The sequence below is a fragment of the Sparus aurata genome, chromosome 1 (genome assembly GCF_900880675.1).
Source record: "Sparus aurata chromosome 1, fSpaAur1.1, whole genome shotgun sequence".
Lineage (NCBI taxonomy): Eukaryota > Metazoa > Chordata > Actinopteri > Spariformes > Sparidae > Sparus > Sparus aurata.
In genome coordinates, this window is record NC_044187.1 from 20961058 (window position 1) to 20974603 (window position 13546).

Below are 13546 nucleotides of genomic sequence, written 5' to 3' on the forward strand. Positions count from 1 at the left end.
AGACCTTCAGAAAAAAAGAACATGTTTCACTGGTCATCAGATATTATTACAGAGGGGTCATACATGAGGGCTTTCTTGACTTCATGAAAGCTGACAGCAGGATGCAGCAGGGCTCACTGCTTTGATCATAAAATGCCTGGAAAAACACGGGCTAGAATTCACACCAACCTGGTTGGTCAGGGCTATGACAGCGCTGCCGTCACGAGTGGCAAGCACCCAGGTGTGTGTACAAGGATTCAGCTCATTGTTTGAACCTTGTGATTGTTGATAGTGTGAAGTCAGTCTCTGAGGCTGGTTGCTCTCACTTCTTCAAAAACTACAATGTTTTTTGTCTGGATCATATGTGCACACAAAATGGCACGACAGCCAGGAAAAAAATGTATGATGGTCAGCCTCGCGAACTTCCTAAGCTCAGTGACACTAGGTGGGCTTGCAGGCACACAGCCTGTCGCAATCTGCTTGATAGACTCCCAGCAGTGTACCATTTACTGCAAGAAACTGGGCTGGAACTCGCAGCAGCGGTCAGTCTTGTGGAATCATTACTTGACACATTGCAGCAATACAGGAGTGAGGCCTTTTTTGAGGTTGTGTGGAAAGAGGTGGAGGAAATGGTTGTAAAGTGTGATCCAAGTTTAGAAAGGACTGAGAGGAGGCAGCCTAAGATGAATAGGCACCTATGTGATTACATACTTACTACATCAACTGGTGAGTGTAGAGTTGATGAAAATGACAAGGGAAACTTTAAAAGACATGCTTTCTATCCAGTGCTCGATTCAATGACTGGTGAACTGCAAAGACGTTTCTCTAAGCCCAACTGCACAATCATGAAGGGAATCCAAGCACTTCACTCTAAAAGCATCACCTTTTTACAAAAAGAGGCTCTTATTTCCTTTGCCAAGATTTTTGATTCAAATGTTGATGACTTGGCCAACGAGCCGTATCAGATCAAGAGAGTTTGGGATAGGAAAGAAAAAAGGGGGATGCAGAGGCTAAATACACTTCGAGAATTTGTAGTATTCCTAGAACCATTCAACGAGGTGTTTCATGAGCTGTTAAGGCTTGGATAAATAGCCATTGTGATACCAGCAGTGTTGGGAAGATTACTTTGGAAATGTAGTTGGTTACAATTACAAGTTACCCTGTTGAAAATGTAATAGTAGTGTAACTATTTCAATTACTTTCTCAAAGTAATGTAACTAATTACATTTGGTTACATTATGATTACTTTTCTTTATTTTGAATGAAATCTCTCAACTGCTAACCATTTTGACATTTTAAGACCTATAGTGTGATAAACCTTTCAGTTCAAAGGTTTAACCATATATTATGAGTCTGACCTTAGGCCTGTACTGCGAAGGAGGCTCACTTCCTCACTAAATGGAGCGACAACTGGCTGATTTCAGCCAAGAGGAGCAGGTTGTTTTAATGGAGAGAGTATGAGCGATACAAAAAAGCCTGATCACAGCCTGAAGCAACAGTGGTGCTGCAAATATGACAAGAGGAAGCTGATTTTAATTTCTGACAGCTCTACATTGAGCTGCTTTTAAATATGAAGCTTTAGAGCAACAACAACTGTTGTGTTATACTGTGTTTTATATTGTTTTCATATATTTCACTGATCGCAATTATAAAATGCCAGTGTGTGTTTTATTGAAAGCGAGGCTGGGTGAGCGTATGAAAATAGGTTACAGTGGGTTTTTTAGGTGCTGTAGCTACAAGCAAATCTCATGTTGTCTCTGTACAAAGACCTTTTTAAATGTGAGAAAACAGAGTAGACCTACTCAAGATTTGCGTTTGGGCAACACATAACAGGCGAAACAATTAATTTATTCATGGCCACATTAAGTTAAATTATCTGTCCTGCTGCGAGCGCACAACTTCTTTCAGTGGTGACTGACTGTATATAAAAGTAAATAGGCTATAGCCTAATAAATGACCTCCTGACGCGAGTCGGATCAACAGCTGAGCAGTGTATCCCCTCAGCTGAACATCTGTAGGCGGAGACGCTCAGAGAGAAAGTAAACAGCAGCGGATCAGCGCGATCTCTCCCTCCGTACAAATGCTCCGTTCTGATCCAGCTCCACTGGACTTTCAAAGTAAAGGTGACTCCAGCTGTAAATGAGTTAAATAGTGAAACAGCGGCGCTTTTATAGCCGATTTTATGATTAAACTCTGAACAGAACCTGGTCGGGGCCAGGTTATGAGCTAAGCATAAGTTATCATGGTGATCTAGCCGGGTTAAAAGAGAGCCACCTTTGTAATACAAGGAAGCCTGGCTTCTGTCTGTATGAAGTGTTTTTTGTATTTCCAGCCCAGGAACATCTTGTGCGCCGCTGACACTGTTGCTGCTGAGTCTGACTGCCGCCGTATGGTTTGTCGGTTGAGTCGAATGGCACATGACCAGAGAGAGCCAATCACAAGCGTCAGTTTTGGCAGGAGGATGTTGATATGAAAATAACTAAAAACAAACATGAATCCAGGGGGCGAAATTAATTAAACTATTTGATAAATCCGAGCTTTTGCGGCGATTTTTCAAATGTAACTTGTAAGTTGTAATCATTGAAATTTCCAAAAGCAACTGTAATTTAATTACATATTTTCTCCCAGTAATGTAACGGATTACAATTACGTACATTTTGTAATTAAATTACGTAACGTCGTTACATGTAATTCGTTACTCCCCAACACTGGATACCAGTGAGCAGTGCATCATGTGAGCGCAGCTTTTCAGCCCTAAGTTTGATTAAAAATCTCCAACAAACAACAGTGACAGATGAGCGTTTGAGTCATCTTGAGGTGCTGAGTCCCGACGAGCAAAAGCGCTAGACACGTATGAATTTGTGAGACGGTTCAGTTCCCGTCACAAAAAACAAAGAATAATGCTGTTTTAGAAGAGCAAAATGTACAGTAGTCACCCACATGGAACTTTGTGCATGTTTGTGAGAGAGACGTTTTGTACTGACACTATTTGTGAAAAAGTAAAAAGGTTTTGAAAAATGAATAAAATGCTGGATTTTCTCACATGCTGTGTGTGTTTGAGAGTATTTTGTCAATGTACAGTAAAAATGCATGTAAAATTGGTAAGGAGGTTTTACTGTGTAAGCTGTTATTACATTCAAGTGTTTGAACATGGTGTGACTGGTGAAATGTATACACCAAAACCAGGGATTTTGGCCTCTCTATGAATTTTGTGGCCCCTTGATGGCCCCTTACTCAGAAAAATCCTAGAGCCACCACTGGTGTGTCTGTCCATATATATGCGTGTGTTTCCATTCCTGTGTGTGATGTGACAATGAAAGCCACTGTAGTTTCTAAATCAAGTCTGATATGAGGTCCTGCTGCTCAGGGCAGACCATTAACATTTCATGTCACTCTGGCTCGCTCTCTGTCTTACTCCTGTGGGCATCAAGCAGAAAGGCACACTTTGAATAATCCCCGCTGCCGTCTGCGAAAGCAAAACCACAGCGACTGTGGCTCATTGAGACAGACCGAGGGAATAAAAAAAAGTTTAAAAAGTCGACAAACAGCCATTGACCTTGACCCCGTCGCTCAACCTTTCTCCGCGTGTGAACTTGGCATTCTAGCTTAAAATTTCATTTCGACAAAGTGATTTTCATATTGCCCATGGAGGAACAGATTTTTTTTTTTTTTTTTTTTTTTAAATCAGAGTGGAGCCGTGGGGGGAAATTTTTCTCTCAAGTTTCATCACTTCTCCAGACTTTATTGTCTCTTTTCTCTCGCTGTGTCCTCACTCTCTTTAACATTCACCACTCACACTTGTCAGCTCTGAAGCGCAGCTTGCCTTAAGTATCGGGGATTCGGCGTGTAAGCTCGTCTCATTATCCCCCCCGTTTGTGCGCGCGTGCGTGTGCGCGCGTCACGTATAAGTGTTTAAAAAAAAAAACCAAAAAAACACTTGACTGTGTGAGAGTGTGAGTGAGTGATGGGTGTGTAAGCCCCCCAACCACCACCCTCTCTCGCGCTCTGTTTGAAATAAAGCGACAGATAATCGCAGGGCTCTGGCGGAGCGAGCTCATCTGAGCGCCAATCGATACGAGTGCCATAGCTTCAAAGCAACCCTTCAAAGAGGAGAGGAATAGCCATATGCTTCTACGTGCCTGCCGCGTGCGTGCGTGTGCGCGAATTCGTATTAGAGACGGAGGGAGGGCCAGAGCAAATATGTGCGCGGGAGAGAGAGAATAGGGGGGGGGAAAGAGAGGAGGGGGGAGACGAAGTCAGGGAGTCTCTCTGTGCAGATGAAAACAGTTCTCATTCGGTCGCAAACATTATCATATCACAGTTGACACGCGGAGTGCTTGTGATGCAACTGATGTCGCTATTTAAATTGGACAAAATCATTGTTTCGTTAGCTGCTAATCTCCTGATATTACGGCTCTGTCATCTTTTATTCAGCGCAAACCGGCAGCAGCTGTGGCCTTTGTTGAGAAAATGGGCAGGGAGGAGAGACACACACGCGCGCGCACACACACACACACACACACACAAACTGTCTCACAAGCGCGCGAACACAAAACTGAGAGAGTTTAAAGACCGAGAGATAGTGTGTGTGTGTGTGTGTGAGAGAGAGAGAGAGAGAGAGAGAGAGAGAGAGAGAGAGAGAGAGAGAGAGAGAGAGAGAGAGAGTGTGTGTGTGTGTGTGTGAGTGAGTGAAACAGAATAGGCTGTACAGTTGCGCCGCGAGACAGTGGGAAACCGAATGCGCGCGGGAAAAAGGAGGGAAGGACGAGAGAATGACAGAGTGAGAAAAGGGAGAAGGAGGTGTGCGAATATGTGTTTGTATGTGAGACCGAGAGAAGGAGAGAGATCCCCGAACCGTGCTGTGTTTAGCGGTGCCATCTCACCTTCCTCAGAGTGAAAATGAGGATGTATTTTTGACTCGTCAGTGTTAAAAAGAAAAAAAAAAAAAAGTTGTCTGGAAGTTTGCGCATCTGTTGGTGAGTGAGATGGAATATGTGTTGTTGGGGGTTTTTTTTCTGTTTTTTTTTTCTTTTTCCAAGTGTGCGTGCGTCTGTGTGTGTGTGTGTGCACGCGTGTGCATTCTGAGAGAGTGTATAAACTTGTGTGTATGTCAGCATGTCTAATTAGCTGAGACAAGCAGGTGTAAACCAGTAATTAATGACACAACCGACTGACTTCATTATCTCCACATGAGCTTCTGGTGCTGGCTGAACAGACACACACAGGCGTGCAAACATTATTTACATTTGGAAAAACATAACAACATGAATCTGGGTGTGTGTGTGTGTGAGAGAGAGAGAAAGTGTTTAACATCCTTCGCTACAAAATAGAGTAAGTGGACACAATCATCACGCACGTCGCAGTTTGGCCACTCAAACACTCATTTAGTTTGCAAATGGACTCATTACTAATGAATCACAAGCTGCTTTAGAGCAGGCTGAGCACACAGTAATGGTTTGGCCATCCTCCAGAATACATACACTACAACACATGCACACACACACACTCACACACACACACACACACACACACACTCACGTTGACAGAGATTGAGAGCAAGTGTCCAAAAGCCCCAATTACCTTCACATCCAATGCAAGAGAGCAAGCTAGAAGGCTAATTACTAGTCCCATACATGTAGATGGGGATCAGTCAAGCACACGCACTCACGGAGCAGATGCTGCACCGACATAAAATAGCATTTTCTTGTATTTGTCTGTGATTGTTAGTGTTTACAGCGAGCTCATTATGTGTAATGGGGCAGTGTCATTGTCTTATTACCATAAGTCATGATTACAAACCCAGCGATCTTTATTGAATCATCAATAACACTGTGTGAATGACTAATTCCAGTTTGAGCCAGACTGATTTACACTTCACTACTCCACTAGGCTTGAATGAGATCAAATGATATTAGATGCCTTCTAAATGCACCACGTTGTCATTCGCTAAGTGGAATAAATATGTCATTGTTTTTTTATTCATCAAATCGAGTGCTATCAGTCTTTTTCCCTGCTGGTGCTTTGCCAAGACATAAACGCTGCTGACGCTCTCCCTCGTTCTCTGGTGATGGGAGTGATTGGACGGAGTAATTGGACCTAATGAATATGTCAACAGCCTGTTTCTTTTCTCTCTCCATTAAACACCACTGGATTAGATTTACCGTGCTTACCCCAACAACTTAAAGACTCCATCAGTAGGCTACTTTCGACGTGCATTCACACACATTTGCACACACACACGCAGATTGGCTTGGCTCAGTAGATCAATGGCCTCTTGGTCAATGTCTCCTTCGGGAGGGTAATCTATCTGTTCCTCACTAATGAAACAGTCTGATCGCTGCAGTGTGTGTGTCTCAGATTGTCTCTACAGTGTGTGGATATGGAGTCGTGCTGGTAGTTCTTTGGTTAATTACAAACCGCATCGTTTTGTGTAAGTCACATAACTGTCTATTTAAAATGTGAAAATATGAAGATTTTAGAGAAAGATTTCCATCGACAAATCTCATTACACAGTAGCGTGTCAGTAATCCTGAAGTAGGACGCACATCTTCACCTTGTATTGAAGAATTCTGTGACGACTGCAAGATTTCTGTGGTGACATAGATGTCGTGTGTCGCATTTGGCTGCCACTTCATTAAAAAAAATAAAAATTTCTACACTCTCTAATTCTAACACATTCTTTCTTTTCAGCACCTTTTTTTTTTTCAAATTAGTTTTTGCCAAAGTATCTTTATACTTCACAGCAAATGGTTTTTGACAGATGGGAAAGTTGCTGCTATTAGCAGCTTTGTCCCTCTCTTTTGTGGCAAAAAATTTTTTGTTAGCCCCATGATAAAGATACAAATACCAAAAATTAAACTCTGTGCAGCTAGTCAGAGTCCAACAATCAGGTGCAAGGCCGTAAACGATTTCATTTCTTTATCCACAGTGCTTGCAGAAGGTTTTTAAAAAAGTGTGCTGGAGGGACATTTAGATATGAATGTCCATTGCATTTGAGCTCTTGCCAAACAAATGAATCCATTAAAGATTTAACCACCAGGTAAAAAGCCGGAGTTTTTACATCTGGAAGCTATTTTCTCACGCTGTTGCACCTGTAGTGGTGTGTTTTATATCAACAGGTACTCATGTAAATATGTGTTAATGACAATTTACTACTCATTACTAATTATGTAGTAACTCCTAGTGACTTTTTTTTGTAATTATGTATAAATTACTACTGAATACTCATGTCAGTATTCAGTATTGACAACTCAGTACACGTGTAATTATGCAGTAATGACTACTAAGTATTTGTGTTATTATGTTGTAGACTACTGAGTATTCATGTAATTATCTAGTAAAGATTGCTGAGTACTCATGTAATTATGTAGTAATTATGTAGTAATTATTAGTGTAGTGTCTACTCATATAAATATGACTACAACCACAGAGTACTCATTTAGAGTTCTGTAGTAGTAAAAAGAAAAAAAATGTATCTGACTTGTATCTACTCGTGATATTGAGGTAATGACTATTGAGTACTTGTGGGTTGGAATGTTGACAAGCGTTGCGGCTGGTGTGATCCCAGCGCAAGATTAATTGATTTATCTCACTGGAGACAAAAGTTCCACAGCAGGTTTGCAGTCTTGTGCTTCCTGGTGGCCTCATAGTTGCGATGTAACTGCAGTATCCCCAGTTGAGATTTGTTGCCACTCTTCTACTCTGTCGCCATTTTTTTTTTCCTGTCTGAGAAGTCTGTGTTAGACAATTACAATGAGGATATTCAGGGGATGTAAGGTTATTTTGGTTTGTCCCCATGTCAACTGCAAAACATAAAGTCTACAAAATACCACGTGTTCCTCTCTTTATCAGCCCTCTCCAGACATAAGTTACCAGAAAATCGCAACAACAAGATACAAAAAAACCTCAAGGCCACAAAGCAATATTCCCTAAAAATGTTCCTTTATCTGTCAAATCTGAAGCTCTCCTATGAGCTTGTACTCCCAGTTGCATAAGTCTTATACAACTTATTGTTTATTCAATTATCTGGATTCTATTTTGGTGACCTTTTCAGAAACCAAGTAGACAGAGAGCTACAGACAATTTGTGTCGCAATAACACACTGTTTATCAAATAGCTCAACCTTTATAATATGTCTGAAAGCATTTAAGGTATCTGATTGTTACGTTTTGTTTAATTAGGAAGTGTTGGGAATCGTTATTGATTATTGATTATTAATTAATATGTTATTATCAATTAATCAAAATTATTATAGTTGATTAATGAAACCTAGGTAGCTATGAGTCATTAATGAACATGGGGCACCATCCTGAAATCAGGGATCAATAATCAATATGATTTACCTTTAGTCTCAAAGTCTGAAAATTAATCAAATTGTCAATACTATGAAAATATCAATAATTCGTGTATCCGAGCACTGACCATCTCAACCAGCAGTTATTACAACATGGGATTGTGCAAAATAATCACAGATGCTGCTCAGTTAAAATCAACAGTGTTTATTAAAGCTTTTCTCCACAGAACAAGCCACCTACTTTAACAAACAACAATTTCCTTCAACAACTAGCAACATCAAAACATAAGCAAAAGCCAAACAGGTACCTGGGTGGAGGCGTGTGTGTATGTGTGTGTGTGTGGCAGGAAGTCCCCAATAAAGACTACAAAGATGGCCGAACGTGGCTTGGGAAGTCACGTTCACCGGACTACAAATTAGTGGGCGTGACTTAGGAAGTCTCGTCGGAGAGACTACAGGAAACAATGGACGTGACTTTGTGTCACGCGAGAACGCGGATTCCGAGGTGATGAATTCAGATTCACCAATTCATATACCTGGAATTCAAAAATGGTGGCAGTGACTGTATTGACCAACGGTGATCACTACACGTGCGCGCGAGCGTATGTGTGTGTAAAAGAGGGAAGAAGCTAAGCGGGGCTTAGCAGACAACAATGAAACAAACACAACGACCATGTGGTGCACAGCGGTCGTCTGTCCCTCGAACAGTGGTCGACAAGCGAATCGAGGTTCATTTATCGTCCGCTGATCAAGCCGGAATACGACGTATTGTGGTCACACACGGTGGCAAGACTGTACAGGCTGGATTAGCTTGAGTGAGCTCCTAGCGAGCGTAGCAAACACAGTTAGCACACAGTACAGGTAACCATAAATCGGACTCGGCGGTCCTTTCACAACAAAATAAAAGCACAACAAATAAACTTTCGTCTCCTTCTGAAGATTATTCCTTCCTTCTGCAGGCGGTGAGGAAATGGCTGGGTTGCACAGCGTTCCTCTCGGGATCCAAAACAATTATGACGAACGTCCGAACAAAAATGAAAGTAAAACAAAAACAGTCTCTGTCTCGTCCAGTGAGGAGGAAACTGAAATTAGCTCAAGCAAAAATGAAAAACATTTCTCAGAGTTGTACCCTTACGGCAGCGGTTGCGTGAAAGCGAAGTCTCTTCACAACATAAGCTCCCAGGAATACGAACGGCAGGAGTGCTCACTTACCTTTTAACGTGGGAGTTACATGATTGTGATCCTGGCGGAGCTTCCGGGCTCACAGCCAATAGGGACGGGGTGACGTCTTGGGGGCAGGTCAACCTGCTCACGTTTTTCACACCTGGTCGGCCTTTTTCCCTGTTCTTTGTTCGGTAGTTCCTCGTGTGAGGCCCTAGTAGTTAGGCTTCTGGCTTCAACTACAGGCCTCTGTTGGTCTCTTTGTTTGAGGCATGTGCATGAGGGCACGAGGCCCAACAGAAGGAAACTAAGATACTGCTCTTATGTGCCAGGTAGTACTTGATGTGAGGGCGTTAGAAATCAAATGTGTTCATAGTTGTTCTCAAGGGTCACAGTCAGTGGGTGATTTGTTAATTATTAACAGAGGGGATGGCCCAACGCGAGCATCTCCCTGCCCCGACACACCTGTGTACACACTCAACCATAACTGTGACATTTCTAATTCTACAATTCCATTTTATCCAGTTATCTTCCTTCTCTACCTACTACACATGTCTTTTTATAACTGAATTAAAGTAATGAGTAAACACCTTTAAATTGTATGCAGTAGATTGAGTTTTTTCAGGCAGGGTTCTCTCATGTTTCTCACAATACACTTCAGGCAGGGTTATTTTAGGTTACATGACCCCTTGGAATTTTTTACCATCTAAATTCCTTGAAGGACACACATTGAAAATTGTACAAAATAGTAGAGCCCGACCAACTCATTTGTTGGCTGATTTTATCAGCCAATGTTAACCTATCCAGATATATTGGTATCAACAAATATATTGTCAGATTTGAAGACCTTATATTTAATAACTACAAATACAGAATGGAGAAAGTCACTCCAGCAAGGTGCGTTTCAACGGGGGATAAAACAGCTGGTGTCAGGAAATGTAACAGTTCCAACATAACATAAGCCACCATGTTCTGAACAGACACACTCACAAAAACTAACATTTAGTTTTAGAGCATAAATAGCAAACTTACTATTAAAATTAAACTGTCTTAAACTTAAACATTACTGAAAATAAACATGTGCATCTGCTACAGGTTTTATTCCGCCCTCTGCACAGCATCATACCATGAATGTATAAAAAGAACAAGATTCAAAACGGGAATGTTTCAGAAGCGTTTTGCCTGCCCGACTTGATCTGGTAATTTTTCATTTTTATACAGTCTGTACAGGGTGTTTTATTTTGAAAATTGCCCGGATTTTCTATGTGGTTCCTGTGTCTCTGACTTCCTATTGGCTTGATCTGCTCTGTGCAGATTGTTGCGGCTTTCGTCAAAAATAAATCGGGCAGCCGAATCGCAAAGCAGCCGTGACAAGCTTGACTCCACAGTGCACCGGAGCTGATTGCAGCCACTTGTAATTTTAACACACTATCTGCTGCTAGTGGATGGAGAGTGATGGCAGGTTAACAAGGGGGATGCTTTTTAGTAATTTTGCTAACAAGGGGAACGGCATCCCCCCTCATCCCCCCTCAAATCGCCTACTGGTCACAGTGGAAGGCAGGGTGACGAACCGGCCGTCATGCAGGTGGAGAAAAACGCTATATCTTTTGAATAAAGGGTTCATGGCGCTCTCTTTCAGACAGTCAGTGAGGACCCTGGCCTCTGTGTCACCTCAGTAAAGCGGGGTTGAAGCCAGCGTGGATGTCGGATTGTCAGTTTCCTAAAGTTGGAGGAACGGTCGGACACAGACCCTCTGTAATCCGTCGTTGGAAAGATGTTGAGGGAGGGAGTTTCCAAAGCTATTCACCCATCCGCTAAGCGCTTCTGACGGAGCATACTGGCAGCTTAAGGGTGTTTGCATCGTCTCTTTCCAAGGCTGCATGCATTGCAGCCAGGAGAGCGTAGCAGTGTGAAGTACAGTAGGTCAGCGTTTGGCAATGGAAGACAGGGAAGAACAACACCCAGCAAACCAGTGCTATCTCCGTACTCCCTGCTCTGCTCTACCGGGGTCTGATAAAGTGTGGAGCTGCTGAGGAAAAGGGACGAGATGAATAAATATTGTACAGGATCCAGGGATTCGGCAAATCCATGAGGGCTATTTCTATTTTTTTTAGTTTTTTTCTCTCTGTTTATTTAAAGTTGTCTCTGAAACAGCCCCCTCAGAAGCAGATTTTAGGACAGCCTCTTTTATGATCTCTTTTTTTAAATGACGCAACTGTCAAATGGTCTTCGGTGCAGCAGAAGCTGCCTCACTTTGCACTGTAAATACACTCGAGCCTTTTAAAATCTCTCTAGTTCACACATTCGCCTGTGAGGTGTCTTAGAAAGTTGTTGTTCTGCAATTGTGCCCTACAGTCGACTAATTTCTTCTTTCTTTCCCTCTTGTTCCCCCCTCTCTCTTCTGTCTCTCCTCTCCCTTTTCTTTGCTCCTTCTCTTTGCAGTTTGACGTGCTGAAGTGCTTCTTAAGGTAAGAGACACTCGTTTGGTGTTTTTTTTTTGTTTTTTTTTCTCCTTCCCTTTCTACTACTTTCTTCCTCTGATTTTCAACCCATAAAACACAGCAAGCCATCAGCGCTTGGCACAGTGTGTGTATCACGAAACAATCTGCGTCCTCAAAATTTATTTGGCTCAGGATTCCTGCTCACAGAAACACAATAACATTGTGTTAAGATAACAAAGAGACACTCTGGGTAGCACTCCCACTGCACTCCCCGGGTAAAGCCACAATCAGGAATGCACAGAACTGCATCAGCAGCCTACAGGACACTTTATATAGGGATTACACAGCGTAAGTAAGTCGTGTTTACATCCCTCCATTAGTCAATAAATAATTCTAAGCAAAAAAAATATATCACAAGTGCTGTGTAGTAATTCTGTGCAGTACACACCAAGAATAATAATACACAGTAAATCCTCTCGCATGGTGTTTTGCAACTGAATCTTCCTGTCACAAGCAGTTACTCATAACCGGGTCTGTGTGCAAAAAAAAAAGGAACAACTGCGGTATAGTTTTTAAAAGGCAAGGCCACTGTTATTGTTTATTTATAGATTACTGGTTTCAGCTTTAGTATATCTCAAACTTATTACTTTCAGGCTGGGATGCTGTGTAATAATATCAGCAGGCTCACAATACTCTTGAAAGAAAATTAAATGTGCTACAGTACCATACAACCTGCCTGACCTTGCGTTGGGGCATACAGGATGCGTGTGTGTGTGATATCTGACTGCAGTGTAAAGTGTGGGCACGAGCATGGGGTGCATTTTTTTTTTTTTATACCACTGAAATGTTTTTATCTTCAAATGCCTTTTGTTCGGAAATGGTTTCATTTTAGAGCTCTCTGATTTGAGTTTATCCATCTCGCTGTGAAAAAAGAAGTTTCAGACACTTCATTTGTATAATTTTCTCTGTGGTTGCTCACATAAAGCTGAACTGTAATTGGAGGCAAGGCGAGTTTATTTATGCAGCAACGTTCAGACACAAAGCGAGCCAAACGCTTTCCACAGGCATAGAAATTGCATTTGAAAGATAATATCAACAAAAAGCAACAGGATTACAACAAGATTGTTGTATCATTGACAAATAAAAGTGAAATAAAATTACTTAAATATCATTTTTCACAATGCAGTTTAAAATAAAAGAAATAGAGTTACGTGTTGTCAAAAAAAATAAAACTAATTTGGTTCAAGATTTTGTAATTTTTCACCAACTGATTTAAGCTTTAAGCTGTATAAGACTTGATATTCTTTTGATTAATCAAAGGAACAGTATGTAACCTTTTATTCTTAAAATAACAGTTTCAACATCATTGTGATGGTACAGTGTCTTGTGATAAGGTGAATAGTGTCTCTGCCTCAGCTATCAGTTGTTTCTGCACATGTAACTTCAGTCAGAGGGCAGGAGAGGCACGTTAACTTCAACATACAGGTTTTCCACATGTAACATTGTGACGACGTAATGAGTTTTGCTTTAAGTCAGCACCTACATAACATCTGACAAATCTTTTCAGACCTGGGATTCTGGCCAAGTCCCACAAAATGCAGGATTTCTATATAATGTTGCTTTATCTCACAATATTATGTATCAGTTTTTTCACTTAAATGCACAGTATGTA

At 41.5% G+C, this 13546-nt stretch overlaps 1 protein-coding gene across 30 annotated transcripts in view; it reads left to right on the forward strand.

Moving 5' to 3' along the window:
* Positions 1-13546, forward strand: part of ptprdb (protein tyrosine phosphatase receptor type Db) — a 172451-nt gene that overhangs the window by 22812 nt on the left and 136093 nt on the right. For all 30 annotated transcript variants that reach the window (XM_030437562.1, XM_030438259.1, XM_030438500.1 and 27 more), the window contains exon 3: positions 11876-11901. The gene's annotated coding sequence lies outside the window, so the exon portion shown is untranslated. The remainder of the gene's footprint in view (positions 1-11875; positions 11902-13546) is intronic.